We start from the raw sequence: 13,185 nt of genomic DNA on the forward strand, positions 1-13,185 counted from the left end.
TTAGTGGAGCTGTGGGTCTCCTTGCTCCCCAGCAGGCAAATTGAACACTAGACCTTATTGTGACGTTTTATTGAAAACTATTGACTTAGGGGTGTGAATGCTTATGTATATGAGATATTTCTGTATTTCATTTTCAATAAATGTGCACCATTTGCAATAAATGTGCACCAGTCATGGGGTAATGTGTGTAGATGGGTAAGAAAAAAAATCGAATAAATTTTAAATTCAGGCTGTAACACAACAGAATGTGTAAAAAGTAAAACGGTATGAATACTTTGAGGGCAGTGCACTGTACATCATTGCTGGAGTGTGCATGGTTACTGGCTAATGAATTCGATGGGCTGTGCTATACTTTAATTAGCGCATAATAAGAAAATATATATGATTCCTCCTAAATACAGTTTTCATTGTAGACTCGTTTTTTTTAGTGGCTTGCGTTTGCTGTTTACATCGTTCGGGGGACATCCAATCTGCTTCCATCTGGTGTCTCGCATCACAAGCGGGTGTAACCAATCAGAGACGACAGCTGGCTGCCGCCGCCAAGCTTGTGTACTGCGAAAAGGGGTCCGACTAGTTCTGTCGCTTCCATTGACAGAAAGTAGAGCGATTTTCGCTCGGTCCTGATTATCTTTTTATTTTTAACTTTTTGTTCCCCGGCAGTACATGTAAAAGGTAAATACATATTTTGTTTTACACATTTCCCTAACGAAATGAGCTACTATAGATAAGACTTCGTGTACTTTCTATCTAGTTAGCCAGCTAATGTAATGGTAGCCAGTCAGCAGCTAGCTAGTAAGCTAACGTTAGGTAGCCTAGCTATTAGCCTAACGTTACTTTCTAGCCAACACTTGTTTTTTTAGCCAGTGTTTACGATAATTATACTGTAATTTATGATAAATGTATGAAGCCTCAACACTACGTAATATCTTAGCTCAATAGCCATGTACAATTTGCGTTGCGAATAAATAAATTGTACATAATTGCCTTCGAGGCTAAACAACGTTTAGCATTAACTCTATCTGCTATTTTGTATATAAATTATACTTTTGGTCATGTAGTGTATGTAACGTTATGTGGACACCTGCTCGTTGAACATCAAATTCCAAAATCATGTGCATTAATATGGAATTGGTCCACCCTTTGCGGCTATACCGATACCCCAGCTATTGTTAATTTACTGCTGCTCTTTAATTATGTTACTTTTTATTTATTTGTATTTTTTACTTATCTTTTATGTAACACATTTTTCTTAACTGCATTGTTGGTTAAGGGCTTGTGAGTAAGCATTTCACTGTAAGGTCTACTACACCTGTTGTATTCGGTGCATGTGACAAATATCATTTTATTTGATTTTGATAATAGCCTCCACTCTTTTGGGAAGGCTTTTCACTAGATGTTGGAACATTGCTGCAGGGACTTAGTGAGGTCGGACGATTAGGCATTTCAATTCATTCCAAAGGTGTTTGATGGGGTTGAGGTCGGGGCTCTGTGCAGGCCAGTCAAGTTCTTCCACATCGATCCCGACAAACCATTTATGAATGGATCTGTCATTGTGCATGGGGGCATTGTCATGCTTAAAAGTGAAAGAGCCTTCCCCAAACTGTAGCCACAAACTTGGAATCACAGAATCATCTAGAATGTCGTTGTAAGATTTCCCTTCACTGGAACTAAGGGGCCTAGCCTGAACCATGAGAAACAAACCCAGATTCTTTGTCAGACTGCCAGATGGTGAAGCGTGATTCGTCACTGCTCCAGAGGCCAATAGCGGCGAGCTTTACATCACTCCAGCTGACACTTGGCATTGCGCATGGTGATATTAGGCATGTGTGCAGCTGCTCGGCCATGGAAACCCATTTCATGAATCTCGAGTCCCATTCTGTGAGTTTGTGTGGCCTACCACTTCACGGCTGAGCCGTTGTTGCTCCTAGACATTTCCACTTTACAATAACACCACTTGACCCGGGCAGCTCTAGCAGGGCAGAAATTTGACGAACTGACTTGTTGGAAGGGTGGCATCCTATGATGGTGCCACGTTGAAAGTCACTGAGCTCTTCAGTAAGGCCATTCCACTGCCAATGTTTGTCTATGGTTGATTGCATGTCTGTGTGCTCGATTTTATACACCAGTCGGCAACTGGTGTGGCTGAAATAGCGAAATCCAGTAATTTGAAAGGGGTGTCCACACGATACCGATTATTGGAGGACCAAAAAAAGCTGATACCGATTAATCGGCCAATTTTATATGTATATATTTTTTTACATTTTTGTGTATGTGTGTAATAGAGGTCGACCGATTTAATCGAAATGGCCGATTTCAAGTTTTCATAACAATTGGAAGTCGGTATTTTTTGGTGCCAATTTAAATTTTTTAATTTATTTTAATTTTTTATACCTTTAACTAGGCAAGTCAGTTAAGAACACATTCTTATTTTCAATGACGGCCTAGGAACGGTGGGTTAACTGCCTTGTTCAGGGGCAGAACGACAGATTTTCGACGCGTCATGGCTGGTATAACCGAAGTGAAATGGCTGGCTAGTTAGCGCGCGCTAATAGAGTTTCAAACGTCACTCCCTCTCAGCCTTCTAGTAGTTGTTCCCCTTACTCTGCATGGGTAACGCTGCTTCGATGGTGGCAGTTGTCGTTGTGTTGCTGGTTCGAGCCCAGGGAAGAGCGAGGAGAGGGACGGAAGCTATACTGTTACACTGGCAATACTAAAGTGCCTATAAGAACATCCAATAGTCAAAGGTTAATGAAATACAAATGGTATAGAGGGAAATAGTCCTATAATTCCTATAATAACTACAACCTAAAATTTCTTACCTGGGAATATTCAAGACTCGTGTTAAAAGTAACCACCAGCTTTCATATGTTCTCATGTTCTGAGCAAGGAACTGAAACGTTAGCTTTCTTACATAGCACATATTGCACTTTTACTTTCTTCTCCAACACTTTGTTTTTGCATTATTGAAACCAAATTGAACATGTTTCATTATTTACTTGAGGCTAAATTGATTTTATGATTTATGATTAATATGATTTAATGTATTAAGTTAAAATAAGTGTTCATTCAGTATTGTAGTTGTCATTATAAAAAAAATAAAAAATGTAAAAAACGGCCAATTTAATCGGTATCTCAAATAAATCATTAAACATGTTCAATTTGGTTGAAGTAATGCAAAAACAGTGTTGGAGAAAAAAGTGAAAGTGCAATATGTGCCATGTAAAAAAATAAAATAAAAGCTAACATTTAAGTTTCTTGCTCATAACAAGAACATATGAAAGCTGGTGGTTCAATATTCCCAGTTAAGTTTTAGGTTGTAGTTATTATTGGAGTCATGACGCGTCGACTATTTCTCTCTCTACCATTTGTATTTCATATACTTTTGATTATTGGATGTTCTTATAGGCACTTTAGTATTGCCAGGCTAATCTCGGGAGTTGATTGGCTTGAAGTCATAAACAGCGCTGTGCTTCAAGCATTGCTAAGAGCTGCTGGCAAAATGCAGTAAAGTGCTGTTTGAATGAATGCTTACGAGTTTGCTCCTGCCTTCCACCACGCAGTCAGATTGCTCTATCAAATATCAAATCATAGAATTAATTATATAAGAATTAATTATATAATTAACACAGAAATACGAGCCTTTGGTCATTAAAATGGTCAAATCTGGAAACTATCATTTGGAAAAGAAAACATTTATTCTTTCAGTGAAATACTGAACCGTTCCATATTTTGTCGAACGGGTGGCAACCCTATGTCTAAATTTTGCTGTTACATTGCACAACCTTCAATGTTTTGTCATAATTATGTAAAATTCTGGCAAATTTACTTACGGCCTTTGTTAGGAAGAAATGGTCGTCACACAGTTCGCAAAGAGCCAGGTGGCCCAAACTGCTGCATATACAGTGCCTTGCGAAAGTATTCGGCCCCCTTGAACTTTGCGACCTTTTGCCACATTTCAGGCTTCAAACATAAAGATATAAAACTGTATTTTTTTTGTGAAGAATCAACAACAAGTGGGACACAATAATGAAGTGGAACGACATTTATTGGATATTTCAAACTTTTTTAACAAATCAAAAACTGAAAAATTGGGCGTGCAAAATTATCAAGTTGTAGAAACATCTCAAGGATGATAAATGGAAACAGGATCCACCTGAGCAAAGGGTCTGAATACTTATGTAAATAAGGTGTTTTGTTTTATTTTTTATGAATGTGCTAAAATGTCAACCTGTTTTCGCTTTAGATTGATATGGGAGGAAAAAAAAATATTGAATCAATTTTAGATTAAGGCTGTAATGTAACTATGTTGAAAAGGTAAAGGGGCCTGAATACTTTCCTAAGGCACTGTATATATTGCAAGAGTTATCTTCATTGTGTTATTTTTTTTCTGCATTTCAAAAATTGTGTTCCATGTATGAAATACAGCCTGCCGGAGGTTTCACACAGTGCTCCCTCGATGAAAATATTAACACACAAACAATACTTTTGAGAAAATGGTTGTTCAATCTGAAAATGCATTGCATATCATTCAAACGCGAGTTGCAGTATTCAAGTATCCAGACTCTCATTGGTGTATATTAGATATATTACAGTTAAGATGGGAAGTTTGCTAACTTTTTTTACACATGCAAATTGGGGCCCATAGGCGGTTAACATTCAAATATATGTTTAATAGAGATCCAGACTTTTATTTGATGTGAAAAAGAAACAATGTCATTGTATATTAAGCAACATAAATATGTGGTTTGCATCACTTAACACCCAATGTTAAATACTGTATTTGAAATGTGATGTTTTTTTCAAGTGGCAAAGAAAATTTTTAGAAAAATAACGTGTTTCTATACTGTGGCTTCTCTTGACATCTGAGAATTTTGCATCCATTGAATTTTGGAAATGCACCTTTTTTCAAATCTTACGAGACTGTTTCGTAAGAGCAGAACTGCTGTGTTTACAAGCTGCGGAGGCGTGCCACTTACTGACGATTTCCGGTTTGGTAATTACAAAGATGGGCCACCAGATGGTATCAAGTGTTTAAAAAAAATAAAATGATGATCTCATCTAGAAGAGTGGTGTTACTTTACATTTTGATCGTGTACAGACTTACCAAGTGTTTAAAGACACTGTTACACTTTAATGCCTGATGTTGCATAAATCTAATGTTTCCATCATCTCATCAGAGGGAGAGGTGGGGGAGAGAGATGGAGAGTTGCAAGTGCAGAGAAAGTGAGAGAGACCTCGAGCCACTTTGGCGCTTCTCTGGTTCTTCTATAGGTTCTGTCCATGTTGGACAAAAGCCCATTATCTGAAGTGCCCTCTGGGGCCCACGGGGGAGCTATTGTTTGGCAGGAATGTGGGCGCCACCTCCTTTCTATCTGTCATTGATCCTTTGAATGGAATCTCCCTCTCCGGCCCTTCTAGGCTCACCAGCTGTTCGCTTCTTTGAGCCTCCCGGGGTCCTCAACAAGCTTTGAGCACAAAGGCTGAGGCACTCCCAATCCTGTACCATACAGGGGTTTACGGTATTACTGGCATTGCACACAGGGCCACTTGCTTTCCAAATGTAAAAAAACAAAAGGCTAACAAAGTACTAGGGAATTGCCTTAGTGGATGCTAGCTGAATGCTAAGAAGCAGAGGCGAACAAACTAATTGCAAGGACAGATAGCCCAGCTCAAAGTTGTACAACTCTCAAAATGTTTGCTGCATGCACAAATCAAATTTGAGATAACAGGGATCTTGACACAGGGGGGAATGGATTCTCTGCTGTAACCAAGAAGCTTGATCTTGCAATATAGCCACTAGCTAGCAAGTTAGCAAACCAAATGCATAGCTGGAGCCATGTGATGGGAAGAATTTATTTGGCACATCTTACATTTTTTAACTTATAAGATATTTAGCTGGCAAACAGTAGTGAATTTCAAGTCTAAGTTGATCACCTCTTGCACTGCACAACAGCGTATCGTCACGTCATGAAAGCTACGTTTACTCCGTGAGCTCTTTGAAAAAATACTAGGCCTTATACCGGGGTATTTGGAAAATGTCCACGGGATGGTTTTTCAATACAGTCGCTATTGCTGAAACTAGGTTAGATGCAACACAACTGAATCCAACCGACCCAAATCCTCCAACGTTGTTCAACTCCACAGAAGGGTGTGAAACTACTGCTGTGTGTGTGTTTTAACTATACTTGAGTGGAGCAGAAGTCAACACACTTTTGGGACATTCAGGGGAATGATGGATGCTATATATATGGATGGATGGATGATTGGTCGACTGATTTATGATTTTTCAACGCAGATACCGATTTATTTGAGGACCATAAAAAGCTGATGCCAATTTTTGCTCTATCAAATCATAGACTTAATTATAATATTACACACAGAAATACGAGCGTTACGTCATTAATATGGTCAAATCCGGAAACTATCATTTAGAAGAAAAAAAAAGTTGACTCTTTCAGTGAAATACAGAACCGTTCCGCATTTTCTAATGGGTGGCATCCCTAATTCTAAATATTGCTGTTACATTGCACAACCTTCAACGTTATGTCATAATTATTTACAATTTCAGCAAATTAATCACGGTCTTTGTTAGGAAGAAATCGTCTTCACCCAGTTCGCTACGAGCCAGGCAGCCCAAACTGCTGCATATACCCTGACTCTGCTTGCACAGAATGCAAGAGAAATGACACAATTTCCCTAGTTAAAAGAAATTCATGTTAACAGGCAATATTAACTAAATATGCAGGTTAAAAAATATATACATGTGTATTGATTTTAAGAAAGACTTTGTTTATGGTTAGGTACACATTGATGCAACGACAGTGCTTTTTTCGCAAATATGCTTGTTAAATCATCACCCGTTTTGGCGAAGTAGGCTATGATTCGATGATAAATTAACAGGTACCGCATCGATTAAATATGCAGGACAAGCTAGATAAACTAGTAATATCAACCATGTGTAGTTAACTAGTGATTATGTTAAGATTGATCGTTTTTTTTTTTTTACCAGATACGTTTAATGCTAGCTAGCAACTTACCTTGGCTCTTGCACTCGCGTAAAAGGTAGTCGGTCTGCCGCGTAGTCTCCTCGTGGAGTGCAATGTAATTGGCCGTAATCGGTGTCCAAAAATGCTGATTACCGATTTTGTTATGAAAACTTTAAAATCGGCCCTAATTAAATCGGCCATGCCGGTCGACCTCTAATATATAGATATATATATATATAGATTTCTCAGCGAAAAAAGAAACGTCTCTTTTTTCACGACCCCTGTTAATTCATAAAAATCCAAATTACTTCACAGATCTTCATTGTAAAGGGTTTAAACACTGTTTTCCATGCTTGTTCAATGAACCATAAACCATTAATGAGCATGCACTTGTGGTGTGGAACGGTCGTTAAGGCACTAACAGCTTACAGACGGTAGGCAATTAGGGTCACAGTTATGAAAACTTAGGACACTAAAGAGGCCTTTCTATTGACTCTGAAAAACATGCCTTAGGCATGCTGCAAGGAGGCATGAGGACTGCAGATGTGGCCAGGGCAATAAATTGCAATGTCCGTACTGTGAGACAACTAAGACAGCGTTACAGGATGGACAGCTGATCGTCCTCGCAGTGGCAGACCACGTGTAACAACACCTGCACAGGATCGGTACATCCGAACACACCTGCGGGACAGGTACAGGATGGCAACAACAACTGCCTGAGTTACACCAAGAATGCACAATCCTTCCATCAGTGCTCAGACTGCCTGCAATAGGCTGAGAGAGGCTGGACTGAGGGTTTGTAGGCCTGTTGTAAGGCAGGACCTCACCAGACATCCCTGGCAACAATGTCGCCCAATCCCACCGTCAGACAGGACTGGCAAAAACTGCTCTTCTCTGACGAGTCGCGGTTTTGTCTCACCAGGGGTGATGGTCGGATTCACGTTTATCGTCGAAGGAATGAGCGTTACACCGAGGCCTGTACTCTGGAGCGGAATCGATTTGGAGGTGGAGGGTCCGTCATGGTCTGGAGCGGTGTATGACAGCATCATCGGACTGAGCTTGTTGTCATTGCAGGCAATCTCAACGCTGTGCGTTACAGGGAAGACATCCTTCTCCCTCATGTGGTACCCTTCCTGCAGGCTCATCCTGACATGACCCTCCAGCATGACAATGCCACCAGCCATACTGCTCGTTCTGTGCATGATTTCCTGCAAGACAGGAATGTCAGTGTTCTGCCATGGCCAGCGACGAGCCCGGAGCTCAATCCCATTGAGCACTTCTGGGACTTGTTGGATCGGAGGGTGAGGGCTAGGGCCGTTCCCACAGAAATGTCTGGGAACTTGCAGGTGCCTTGGTGCTTTTGATTTTGACTAGAGGTCAACCGATTTTAATCAGAATGGCCGATTTAATTAGGGCCGATTTCAAGTTTTCAAAACAATCGGAAATCAGTATTTTTTTTTGGCGCCGATTTGCCTTTTTTATTTTTTTTACACCTTTTATTTAATCTTTATTTAACTAGGCAAGTCAGTTAAACACATTCATATTTTCAAAGACGTCCCTCGTTCAGGGACAGAAAGACAGATTTTCACCTTGTCAGCTCGGGGGATCCAATCTTGCAACCTTACAGTTAACTAGTCCAACGCAATAACGACCTGCCTCTCTCTCGTTGCACTCCACAAGGAGGCTGCCTGTTACGCAAATGCAGTAAGCCAAGGTAAGTTGCTAGCTAGCATTAAACTTATCTTATAAAAAACAATCAATCATAATCACTAGTTAACTACACATGGTTGATGATATTACTAGATATTATCTAGCGTGTCCTGTGTTGCATATAATCTGACTGAGCATACAAGTATCTAAGTATCTGACTGAGCGGTGGTAGGCAGAAGCAGGCGTGTAAACATTCATTCAAACAGCACTTTCGTGGTGGTTTTCCTTGCTCTGCATGGGTAACGCTGCATCGATGTGGTGGCTGTTGTCGTTGTGTTGCTGGTTCGAGCCCAGGGAGGAGCGAGGAGAGGGACGGAAGCTATACTGTTACACTGGCAATACTAAAGTGCCTATAAGAACATCCAATAGTCAAAGGTTAATGAAATTCAAATGGTATAGAGAGAAATAGTCCTATAATTCCTATAATAACTACAACCTAAAACTTCTTACCTGGGAATATTCAAGACTCATGTTAAAAGGAACCACCAGCTTTCATATGTTCTCATGTTCTGAGCAAGGAACTGAAACGTTAGCTTTCTTACATAGCACATATTGCACTTTTACTTTCTTCTCCAACACTTGCATTATTTAAACCAAATTGAACATGTTTCATTATTTACTTGAGGCTAAATGTATTATATTATATTAAGTTAAAATAAGTGTTAATTCAGTATTGTTGTAATTGTCATTATTACAAATACATTTTTTAAAATTTAAATCGGCCGAATAATCGGTATCGGCTTTTTTGGTCTTCCAATAATCGGTATCGGTATTGGCGTTGAAAAATAATAATCGGTCGACCTCTATTTTTGACCCCCCCCCCCCCCCCCCCCCCACTTTTGTTCAGGGACACATTATTCCATTTCTGTTCGTCACATGTCTGTGGCTCTTGCTCAGTCACAAATATTTACACATGTTAACTTTGCTGAAAATAAACGCAATTGACAGTGAGAGGACATTTCTTTTTTTTTTGCTGAGTTTAGTTAGCTTATGGGAACAAGTTTATACAAATGTGTCCTACCCTGTCGGAAAACGGTATAATACAACATTCTCCAGACTTTCAAGGGAGACGTGACAGTGACATGATTTTGGAGATATGGCAACGCAAGACTGTGCAAATGTTAACATTGCTTTCTTGTGCTAAAAACACATCAGCGGTGTATTCATTAGTGCAAACTGTAGAAAAACATTTTGGAACAGAACGCTGCAATGAAAACTGCAGTTTCTCATTAGACAAACTCAGATGGGGCCCTCTCCATTTTGTCCCGTTTGCTTTTGTTTGGTTCCTAGTGAATACACTACTGGCAAAATGTTAGATTACAGGTGTAATATGGGTTAATTATGCAACTCAAATTCTGTGATTTAGGTTTCAAAGTCAAACATTTCAGTATTCTGAACGACCTCTATTCAGGACTGAGGTCCTACTGTACTTAATTATAAGAGGGATTTGCATTGTGTAGATTTGAAGCTAGTGTGTGTAAATGCTCTGATTGGCCACAAAATGTGGAAATATACCTTTGGAAATGTGCACAGTATGACTCAATTCAATTAATTTAATATTGTGCAGCCTACATAGGCTATTATTTGCATCCACAGTTTGCCTGGTTTTAGTTTAGGTATTCTTTTGAACAGTGACTTTTGTTAGCCTACATTTGATACAAGACAGACTACAGACGCTGACTGGAGGCGTTCTCTGTTCAACCCCCTTCCCAGACCAGGCAGGCTAGAACAAGCAATCACCCATCCACACAGTGGCCTCATTGATGGGGTCATGCTCCCTCTGCTGTCTCCTGAACTCCATGATCAGCTCCTTTGTTTTGTTGACTTTAAGAGTTAGGTTATTTTCCTGGCACCACTCCGCCAGGACCTTCAACTTCTCCCTGTATGCGTTCTTGTCATTGTTGGTAATCAGGCCGATGCTTGGCAATGCGCATGGTGACCTTAGGCTTGTGTGCGGCCGCGTGGCCATGGAAACCCATTTCATGAAGCTCTCGAACAGTTCTTGTGCCGATATTGCTTCCAGAGGCAGTTTGGAACTCGGCAGTGAGTGTTGCAACCAAGAACAGATGATGTGAACACGCTGCGCGCTTCAGCAGTCGGCGGTCCCGTTCTGTTCTCTTGTGTGGCATACCACTTCGCTACTGAGCCTTTTGCTGCACCTAGATGTTTCCACATCACAATAACAGCGCTTACAGTTGACCGGGGAAGCTCTAGCAGAGCAGAAATTTTACGAACTGACTTGTTGGAAAGGTGGCGTTATGACGGTGCCATGTTGAAAGTCACTGAGCTCTTCAATTCTACTGCAAATGTTTGTCTATGGAGATTGCATGGCTGTGTCCACGATTTTATACATTTGTCAACAGCGGGCGTGGCTCAAATAGCCGACTCCACTAATTTGAAGGGGCGTCCACATACTTTTGTATATACAGTGCATTCGGAAATTATTCAGACCCCTTGAGTTTTTCAACATTTTGTTATGTTAACCTTACTCTAAAAAGCAATTGAATCAATCTGCACACACCACCTCATAATGACCAAGCAAAAATAGGTTTTTAGAAATTTTTGCAAATGTATAAAACAGAAACTGATAACACATTTATTATTTAGACCTTTTACTCAGTACATTTGTTGAAACACCTTTTGGCAGAGATTACAGCCTCAAATCTTCTTGGCACACTTGTATTTGGGGAGTCTCTGCAGATCCTCTCAAGCTCTGTCAGGTTGGATGGGGAGCATCGCTGCTCTCTCCAAAGATGTTGAATCCGGTTTCAAGTCCGGGCTCTGGCTGGGCCACTCAAGGACATTCAGAGACTTGTCCTGAAGCCACTCCTGCATTGTCTTGGCTGTGTGCTTAGGGTCGTTGTCCTGTTGGAAGGTGAACATTCTGGAGCAGGTTTTCATCGAGGATCTCTGTTTTTTGCTCTGTTTATCTTTCCCTCGATCCTGACTAGTCTCCCAGTCCCTGCCGCTATAAAACATTCCCACGGCATGATGCTGCCACCACCATGCCTCACCGTGGGGATGGTGCCCGGTTTCCTTCAGACGCGATGCTTGGGATTCAGACCAAAGAGTTCAATCTTGGTTTCATCAGACCAGGGAATCTTGTTCTTCGTGGTCTGAGAGTGCTTTAGGTGCCTTTTGGCAAACTCCCAAGTGGTCTGTCGTGCCTTTTACGGAGGAGTGGCTTCTGTCTGGCAACTCTACCATAAAGGCCTGATGGGTGGAGTATTGCAGAGATGGTTGTCCTTCTGGAAGGTTCTCCCATCTCCACAGAGGAACTCTAGAGCTCTGTTAGTGACAACCGGGTTCTTGGTCACCTCCCTGACCAAGGCCCTTTTCCCCCGATTGCTGTTTGTCTGGGTGGCCAGCTCTAGGAAGAGTCTTGGTGGTTCCAAACTTCTACCGTTTAAGAATGATGGAGGCCACTGTGTTCTTGGCGACCTTCAATGCTGCAGAGATGTTTTGGTACCTTTCCCTAGATCTGTGCCTCGACACAATCCTGTCTCAGGGCTCTACAGACAATTCCTTCAACCTCATGTGGGACCTTATATGGACAGGTGTGTGCCTTTCCAAATCATGTCCAATCAATTGATTTTTACCACAGGTGGACTTCAATTAAGTTATAAAAACAAGGACCATCAATGGAAACAGGATGCACGTGATCTCAATTTTGAATCTCATAGCAAAGTGTCTGAATACTTATGTAAATAAGGTACTTCTGTTTTTCTTTTCTTTCTTTTTATAATTTTGCTAAAATTTCTAACCTGTCATTATGGGATATTGTGTGTGTGTGTCTGTCTGTATATTGATGAGTAAATGCTTTATTTAATCAATTTTAGAGTAAGGCTGCAAAGTAACACACTGCTTTTTCAACATTTTATATCACGCTCCAAGTTATTAACATGTTAATTCAAATCACTGCCCTATGGAGAGAAAAAAAGCTACATTTGCCGATCAGGTCATGTGGTTAGGAACAACTCACAACTGTGTGAATGTGCACTCTTCCGTTCACTTCCACGGCTCTGACTTTCAAGACCGTTGGGCCAGGTGTGAATGAAACCTACTAAACCAGTTTGAATTTAATTGCAATGGAAAGTGGCAACCATCCACAAAGTTCCATCAGTGGCTAATTTAAAGATGCACTATACAGAAATCGACAAACAAGTGTAGTGTAGAGAATCATTGTACCGTCTAAACTTCTGTGAAACTTCTTGTCCATAACCAAAAATATTGTATTTTCAGCAGTTTGAAGCTGGTGTACAAAACCACATTTTTGTGCATGCAGGAAGAGTCATGTATGTGGGTTTTTACATAATGTTGTAGGTTAACAGGAAGGACACCAATATCACAAATGCCTTGCTGATATTGATATAATAATATAATGATGCTTTTATCCAAAGCAACTTAGTCATGAATGCATAATTTTTTTTGTATGGGTGCCCTCAGTGGGAATGGAACCCACAAACCAGGCATAAAACAATGCTTCTTT

The 13,185-nt window shown here is 40.5% G+C and overlaps 1 protein-coding gene across 4 annotated transcripts in view; it reads left to right on the forward strand.

The window, feature by feature from the left end:
* The first annotated feature begins 541 nt into the window (after positions 1-541).
* The window catches only part of LOC139393048 (transcription factor Dp-2), a 42,492-nt gene continuing 29,848 nt past the window's right edge, over positions 542-13,185 (forward strand). For 2 of the 4 annotated variants that reach the window (XM_071141381.1, XM_071141379.1), the window contains exon 1: positions 579-672. The gene's annotated coding sequence lies outside the window, so the exon portion shown is untranslated. Of the gene's footprint in view, positions 673-13,185 lie in introns of all 4 variants that reach the window. The other 2 variants (XM_071141377.1, XM_071141378.1) reach the window with 2 other exon arrangements.

Source organism: Oncorhynchus clarkii, chromosome 33, assembly GCF_045791955.1.
Source record: "Oncorhynchus clarkii lewisi isolate Uvic-CL-2024 chromosome 33, UVic_Ocla_1.0, whole genome shotgun sequence".
Classification (NCBI taxonomy): Eukaryota; Metazoa; Chordata; class Actinopteri; order Salmoniformes; family Salmonidae; genus Oncorhynchus; species Oncorhynchus clarkii.